The sequence below is a fragment of the Myodes glareolus genome, chromosome 2 (assembly GCF_982192425.1).
Source record: "Myodes glareolus chromosome 2, mMyoGla1.1, whole genome shotgun sequence".
In the NCBI taxonomy this organism is placed as follows: Eukaryota; Metazoa; Chordata; class Mammalia; order Rodentia; family Cricetidae; genus Myodes; species Myodes glareolus.
Genome location: NC_142027.1, coordinates 37,744,490 through 37,752,636, shown reverse-complemented (window position 1 = coordinate 37,752,636; position 8,147 = coordinate 37,744,490). Strand labels below are relative to the sequence as shown.

General features: G+C 38.9%; 1 pseudogene; it reads right to left on the bottom strand.

The window, feature by feature from the left end:
- Nucleotides 1–7,043: 7,043 nt before the first annotated feature.
- Nucleotides 7,044–7,541, bottom strand: LOC125392959 (ATP synthase F(0) complex subunit C2, mitochondrial pseudogene; annotated as a pseudogene).
- Nucleotides 7,542–8,147: the final 606 nt, after the last annotated feature.

Sequence of the window (8,147 nt, the reverse complement as noted above, 5' to 3'; positions counted from 1 at the left end):
TGATGGGATAAATTCTGAATGTATGGAGATGGGCCATGGTTTTGAGCTTTCCATAAGTTCCACTCAGTTTTGTTTTTACTGAAAATTAATTTATGAGTAAACGTTATTAACTTAGAGTAAAAATTTAAAAAAAGTAATTATAAATTGGAGATTCTTTACAAATACCTCAAGAAAATATATTAAGGGTCAACCAAGAAAGAAATAATGCACATATTTGGTCACCTTAAGATGTAAACTTAGTTAAATTGTTAAGAGCACTGATTGGTCTTCTTGAAGACTTGGGTTTAATTCCCAATACCCACATGGAATATCACAACCATTTATTAACTCTACTATCAAGAAATATAATACCCTCTTCTGGGTTCTGCAGGTACCAGAAACACAGTTGGTACACATATATTTGCAAGAAAACACATACATTAAAAAAGATAAAATAGAATGCTAAGTTAGTATTAATTGGAAACCTCTGGCACTGACATGGTGCTCCACCCCTGTGATTGTAGTATTCAGAAGGTTGAACCAAGAACATTGTAAAGTCAAGGCAAGCAGCCTTAACTAATAAGGCTTTGTCTAAAAGACAAATGAAACAAACAAACAAAGCAACAACAACAAAAGACTAGGAATCTAGCTTGATAGAAGAAGTCTTGTCTACTAAGTGAAAAGCCCTGCATTAGATCTCCAGCATTGCAAAAATAAATTTAAAGAAATTAGAAATGTCTTTCAGTAAAAGAAATAATATACAAAATTAAAAATAAAAATAATCTGATGTAAATATTCTATACAGTTTAAATAATCTATATTATTTACCTGTTAAGAACAATGTAGACACAGGACTAGAGAGATAGTGCAGCATTTGAGAGCACCGGTTCCTCCTGTAAAAGACTTTGGTTAAATTCTCAGTGCCTACAACTATGGTGGGGTTGTTAATTTGTTCCCAGCTTCCCTGACCCAAAATAGTCACACAGAAACTGTATTAATTACAGCACTGCTTGGCCTATTAGCTTATGAATATTTCTAGCTCATTCATATCTTAAATTAACCCATTTCTATTATTTTATATTTTACCATGAGGCTTGGGGCCTACCGGCAAAGTTCCAGCTGTCAACTTGTGTCTTTTTCCTCTGGTGGCTCCATGGCATCTCATTGACTCTGTCTACACACATTCTCTCTCTCTCTCTTTCTCTCTCTCTCTCTCTCTCTCTCTCTGTCTCTCTCTGTCTCTCTCTCTCTCTCTCTCTCTCTCTCTCTCTCTAATCTGTGCATCACCATGAGACTGTGGTCTACAGGTAAAGATTCTGTGGGCTGTGGCAGAAGTACCTGTCCCTGGTGGTGGATACATGGCATCTCCTTGACTCTACCTCCTTTCTCCCAGCATTCAGTTTAGTTTTTCCCACCTAGCTCTATTCTGCCCTGCTATAGGCTGAAAATACTTTATTCATTAACCAATAAAAGCAACATATAGACAGAAGGCCTTCCCATACCATTTCCCCTTTTCTATTTAAATAAAAAGGGAGGTTTTAATTTTAACATAGTAAAATTACATATAAAAGCAGGTATCAAGTAAGAATTATAGTTACAATATTTATGTCCATTTTATCTTTTACTATAGCTAACAAAAACTATAACTATCTATTCTACTAACAAAAACTATAACTATCTATTCTTCAACTCCATCAAACACCCCAGAAGGATATATTACCTTAGAAAACAGGAAGTGCATTGCAAGCAACTTCCAAAACTCTAGAATTAACAGAGATAACTCACTGTCTGGACAATTTCCCAAAGCTATTCTGTAACGTTGTGGGCACCCATCTTCAGCCTACTGGCCCATAGTATCTGGCAGACTTTCCCATAAAGCAGGAAATTTGAAGATCTTTCTACCTTGTAGTGGCAAAGACCATCAGTTGATTTCTTCTGTGTCCTGCAGAATGTCTGGCAGACTCTTTCATGAAACAGGAGCCACAAAGGGGCAACTTCAGCAGACATTTTTCTGTCATGTCTGCCTGCATGACAGAGGAGATGTGTCTTATTGTCATGAAAAGTCCTAAGTTATTAAAATATTTTAAATGGCATATTCCATAGGTCTTTGAAAGGTTTGAAAAATACCTAAGTGAAATATATCTCTACATATCTAAAAATCGTAATTATCATGACTATAAGCTTGAGACTATTATAGATGACACTCTGTTGACCTATATTTCTTAATTATACATTACATTTTTAAATGAGCTGCCATGTACATTGCCCCATTTTTAGGCATACAGTGGGTCTTTGTTGCTATTAAGCAAGTTTTAGCATTCTGCTCACAAACCCCATTTAAATGCTTCATAATTGAACTTCCCTTAAGAGTCCAAATTCATACTAGCAGCATGACCAAGGAAGCTACTGTTTTAAAAAACCATGTGTATTTTTTCTGTTACTGATGAATCAGGAAGACCACTCTTAAAGGAATCATGCCTTTCAAGTTCTCTCAGGTTTTTATGTGGATGCAGGTACCCATGTCGGTTCAGCAATCCATTATAGGAGTCTACTTGTTCATTCCCAGCTGCCCAGAACTGAAATAATCACACAGAAACTATATTATTTAAATCACTGCTTGGCCAATCACTTAAGCATATTGCTAGCTAGCTTTTATATCTTTGGTTAACCCATTTCTATTATTTTATATTTTACTATGAGGTTCACGGTTTACCAGCAAGGTTCTGGCACATCTGTCCCCATCCACAGATATATGGCTTCTCTCTGACTCTGCCTTGTTTCTCCAGGCTTTCAGTTTAGTTTTCTTTGCCTACCTCTATTCTGTTCTCTCACAGGCCAAAAACGATTCTTTATTCATTAACCAATAAAAGCAGCACATAGACAGAAAGACTTCCCATACCATAGTTCTGTATTAACCAATAAAAGCAACACATACACAGAAAGACGTCCCAGTCCACAGAGTTTGAGTTCCAGAGGGTACAATACCTCTGCAAACATCACACACACACACATATAATACACAGACATACAGGCAAACACTCAGAAATAGAAAATAAATCAAAAAACACAAAATAAAAATATTTTAAAAAGAAAAAGTAGACAAATAGAACAGAGAACTAGTAAAGAAAATAAGCACATAATTTATAAAGGGAAACCCACAGAGATAATAGAAATCAAATAGATAAGTGACCACATTATTAATCAGACCACAATGAGGTATTATTTTATCTATTCCAAAATAATATACAAAGTCTGAGCTTATAGCTTCATGGTATGGATTTGAAGGACTGCAAATCTTTCATAAAGTCATGGGGATATAAACTGTCCAAACTTTAATGATTAACTTAGCAATATTTTGTAGAGTTAAGATAAAAAAATATTCCCTAAAGAAACTTTTCATACTGAACCTAAATAGGATATATAAAAAGTTTAATAAAACATTGTAACTTAAATGTTTATTAGCAGGAAATAATGAAGTAGCTTTTGATATACAAATTCAATGAAGCTCTATGCAACTGTTAAAATGGGTAAAGTCTATGTGGATTATCAAAAGCCAACTGAAAACCACAAACATAAGAGAAAAATGGATAGTGCATATATGGTGCAATATTATTTATATCCGTCTAGAAAATGGCAAGTATGCTGTGTGCCGTACCTGGAAACACAGTTGTCTCAGTATGTAATCGCCCAGAGGGATACCAAGTGGACTGTCTATATCTGTTGCTCTGATTTTTTTCTTTGCAGTCTTAATTTTTTTTAACTTAAAGCAATCAAACATTCTCTTAAATTTTCTGGATATGGACCAGTGAGATAGCTCCGTGTGTAAAGGTGCCTTCTGTCTAGCTTGATGATCTACATGGCAGAGGAGAAAATTAACTCCTACACATTGCCCTCTGAAATCCACACATATTCTATGACAAGCACATTCAGGTGTGTGCATACATACACAAACACACACACACATACTAAATAAAATGAATTTTTTAAAAATATTTAAGAGTATTATAGGAAGCATATACATACTACTGTACATTGGGACAAGAACCCATGGTGGGAGAGCTTCCAGGTCCCTGGGATGAAGCTACAAGTATCATTCTGCTAATAACTACTGCATCATTCTGCTAATAACCACTAGTATTATTCTGCTAATAACCACTAGTATCATTCGTCAAATACTAAAGTGGCCTCTAAATTCATAACACCCTACCTGTAGATTAGTAGAGCTCTCAAGCATCATTTGAGATATTTTTTGTATAGTAGAAGGAGATTAACACAGAAATTTACATGTTGCATAATATTATTTTAATTTTTATTATTTATATTACCCTTGTTTATGTTGTGAAACATTTGTTTTAATGATGCAAAATTGTGTTCCGTTCATTTATGTTGCCCTTGTTTAACTCTGTGAAGCTGTGTTCTTGTGCCTGTCTAAAACACCTGATGCTCTAAAAAGACCTGAATGGCCAAGAGAGAGGCAGAGGAAGGATAGGCAGGGCTAGCAAGCAAAGAGGATAAATAAGAGGAGAAATGTGGGAGGAAGGAGCTTGATAAAACAAGCAGAGGAGGAAGTCAGGGGTCAGCCACCCAGCTATACAGTCAGTCATGGAGTAAGAGTGAAAGTCTTATATACTTTCACTCTTAGAAGGAGAAAAAAGAAGAGGAAAAAACCCAGAGGCAAACATAGTCAGAATAATTTAAGTAAAGCTGGTGAGATATTTCTCAAGTCAAGTTAAGGCCTGGGATTCACTAGCAAGAATAAGCCTCCATGTGTTTTATTTGGGTGCTGGGTGGCAGGCCCCCGAAAAGAGTAAAGAGTAAAACCAACAACTACAGTCACGGTGGTCAAAGTTCAGAGAACATGAGTGCTTGGCCACAACTGAGACAACTATATTCCATCCCTAGCCTATGGTTCAGGGGCCATGTCAGAAAAGGGTGCAGAAAGATTGTGAGAGCTAAAGGGTAAGGGGACTTCTGTCTTCTGCACATGCTAGGACCCTAGCATGCATGAGCTCAGAACATCTGTGCATGCCTCTACACCACCTGCACGCACTAAGACCCTAGTATGCACGAGCTCAGAACATCTATGCTTGCCTCTACAACACCTGCACATACTAAGACCCTAGCATGCATGAGCTCAGAACATCTGTGCTTGCCTCTACAACACCTGCACAATACTCTTACATTCTAGCATGGAGTGGAACAGGACTCATGAGCTCCCACCCCTAACTGAAGAGCTGTGGGCAATTAATTGATGGTTTCAGGAGGAGGACGGGACAATTATCTTTAAACTAACTGGATCACACTTCAGTGGATGGCCCTAAACCTAGGAGGCTATGGGACGCACACATTGGAGTTGATTGAAGTATTCTAAATAAAATGGGAGGGCATAAAGTTTGGGATGTAGGGGGTGTATCTTGGAGGACATGAGGTAAATATGATGAAAATACATTGTATAAAATTTTTAGAGATTATTTGAAAAGAAGTTCATGTTTATTTAAAAAATAATTGTGGGTATATGGTATTTTTTATTACACAGAAAGGTAACAAATTCCAACTGCTAAGAAGATGGTTGCCTTACTAAGAAGATGGTTGCCAGGCTTCCTGACCCTGGAAGAACAATCTTGCTGAGTTTCACGGAACACGAGAAGATTTTTAAGAGCATAATGACTTAAACCGAAGGGAGTAAGTAAAACTTGGCACTGAAGCAAGAAGCTAATTTGTAAGGAAAATACATATCCACAAATTCCCCAAATGATGAACCAGAAAGAATGCCTCAGGCATCATGTTTCCTTGTTCAGCACAGGTAAAACCTAGCAGAAATTGAGTGTGCAGATCACAGTGTTCTGTCTGGTTTCTGCACTCTGACTAGTTATTAAGCCAAGTTCCAGTTGGGAAGCAGAAGGCCAAATTATGCAGAGACAGAGATACCATATGAAAGTGCATGAGCCATCACACCAAAGGGAAGCCTAGCTTTTCATCCTGAGTGGAGAAGTTAAACTTAATCCTAAGGAGTTTGCATCCTGCATTACATCTTGGAAGGTCTCTGCAGAGGAAACAAGGACCAGCCAGGCAGTTTTGTTGGCAGGCTGTTCAGAGACTGAATCAGCACAAAGAAAATTTCATGGAGAGAAGCACTCAAGTCAAACACCCAAAGATGACTTTGATTGACTTCTCCATTTCTTCATTGTGAGCTGTTACTCATTCCTCGTGGACTGGACTGAAGATAGCCCAAGACTGGATCAGCTTCACGCATCTTGGCATTGCAGGGAAGGGAGAAAAGGCAATATTCTAGCTTGCTTTCTGTTGCTGTAAAACACTCTGGTCAAAAACAACTTGAGGAAGAAAGGGTTCATTTGGTTTACACTCCCAGTTCACAATCCATCAAGGGAAGTCGGGGCAGAACCTTCAACAGAAACTGAAACAGAAATCACGAGACAATGCTGCTCTCTCCATCCGTCTCTGATTCCTGCTAAACCAGCTGGCTGATCTACCCTAGTCCCGCATGTCTAAGGACACTATGACTCTTAGGGAGCTAGGCCCTCCCACATCAAAAAGTAGCCAGGACAATGGTCACACACATGCTCATAGACCAATCAGATCTACACAATTCTTCAAGTTAGGTCCTCTCTTTCCAGCTGACTAGGTTGTGCCAAGCTGACAATAATAAAAACTAAGCAGGATGGGCACCAGCATTATGCCCTTAGCCTACAGAGGTCTCACGCCCAGCACACTAAGGCCTGGCCCAAGAAAGGAGGATATTTCTAGGATCTGCCATCCTTTGTTCAAATTATAATTGTCCTTACATCACCAAATTCTAAAAAGTTAGACTAAGGAAATTCTAGATATTTAAGTAAAAATGCAAAGTTACATGAAAAAATGTAGAACAAGTTTATAGTTATAAAAATGTGATATTTTAGGAAAAAAAAGCAGCTAAACAATTTTTAAATTATAAAAAACATATTCTTTCTTTTCATCTTATGAATACAGTATTTATTTGTCTTCTTTCTGTCAAACCCTGAGTCAATCACTTTCCCCAGACTTCCTGGGGAGGTACAGGGCAGATGGGACACAAAAGAACTATGGGAGGTGGAAGTGGAGACAGCTGCTTCACATGGCCAAGAGGATGAGAAAGGCCACCGTTAGGCAAAAGAGCCCCATGGCCTCTGAGAGGGCAAAGCCCAGAATGGCATAGGAGAAGAGCTGTTGCTTCAGAGAGGGGTTCCTGGCATAACCAAGGATGAGGCTCCCCAAAACAGTTCCAATCCCAGTCCCAGAGCCAGCCACCCCAACAGTAGCAGCCCCAGCCCCAATGAACTTGGATGTCCCTGGAAATGACACTGGTTTGGAAGCTGCGGCTAGGGGTGAGTGAGGTCAAAGGACGAGGGACTGCCAGGCTACTGAGGGCCTCATCTCGCCGTGTTTGTGGGTTCAGCTCCACTGCAGACAGTGGACAACTCAGCAGCTGAGAGGGGCTCCTGACCAAGGAACCGGTGGAGATGAACCTGGAACAGGCATACATTTTCAGGCGTGAGGGGCCAAGGCAAGAGAGCTGCTCCCAGGGTAGAGAACAAAACATATTCTTGAAACACAAAGGTAAGAAAAATGACAGAGAGCAAGTTACTAATTTTATTCAAATCTTGGGACAAAGGCTTTGTACAAGTTAGTCATGTATTATACCCCTGAGGTTCGCCACAAGTATGGCCTTGCAAGTTACTGACTGTAGTGAGACTGTGGGCATTCAGTTTCCAAATGACTTACTATAGTTTTTAAGATATTTTATTATAGTCTCAAAGACAAGAAAGTTTGTGAAAACAAATTATGAAAAATTATGTGTTTGAAAGAGTGGAGCAGCTTCAGGGAACCTTCTAATGTGTGTGTGTGTGTGTGTGTGTGTGTGTGTGTGTGTGTGTGTGCAAGCACACACACACACACACCTTCACATGTTATCACATGCTTTAGTTTGTTTGGGATTTTACTTGAAAAGAAGCATGAATTAGGCTGCTACTTTAAATGATGACCTATCCAGGCTCTATTCCTTCCCTTGTCCGAACCCTGGAGATCTTTACTGGAGAAGAGGATCTTCCTGGGGTCTTGGAATTCCAGCACCTAAGCTTTCCACCAGTAGCTTGTGGGCTTTGGAGCCACCATGGAGAGAGTCTAAAGGCTTT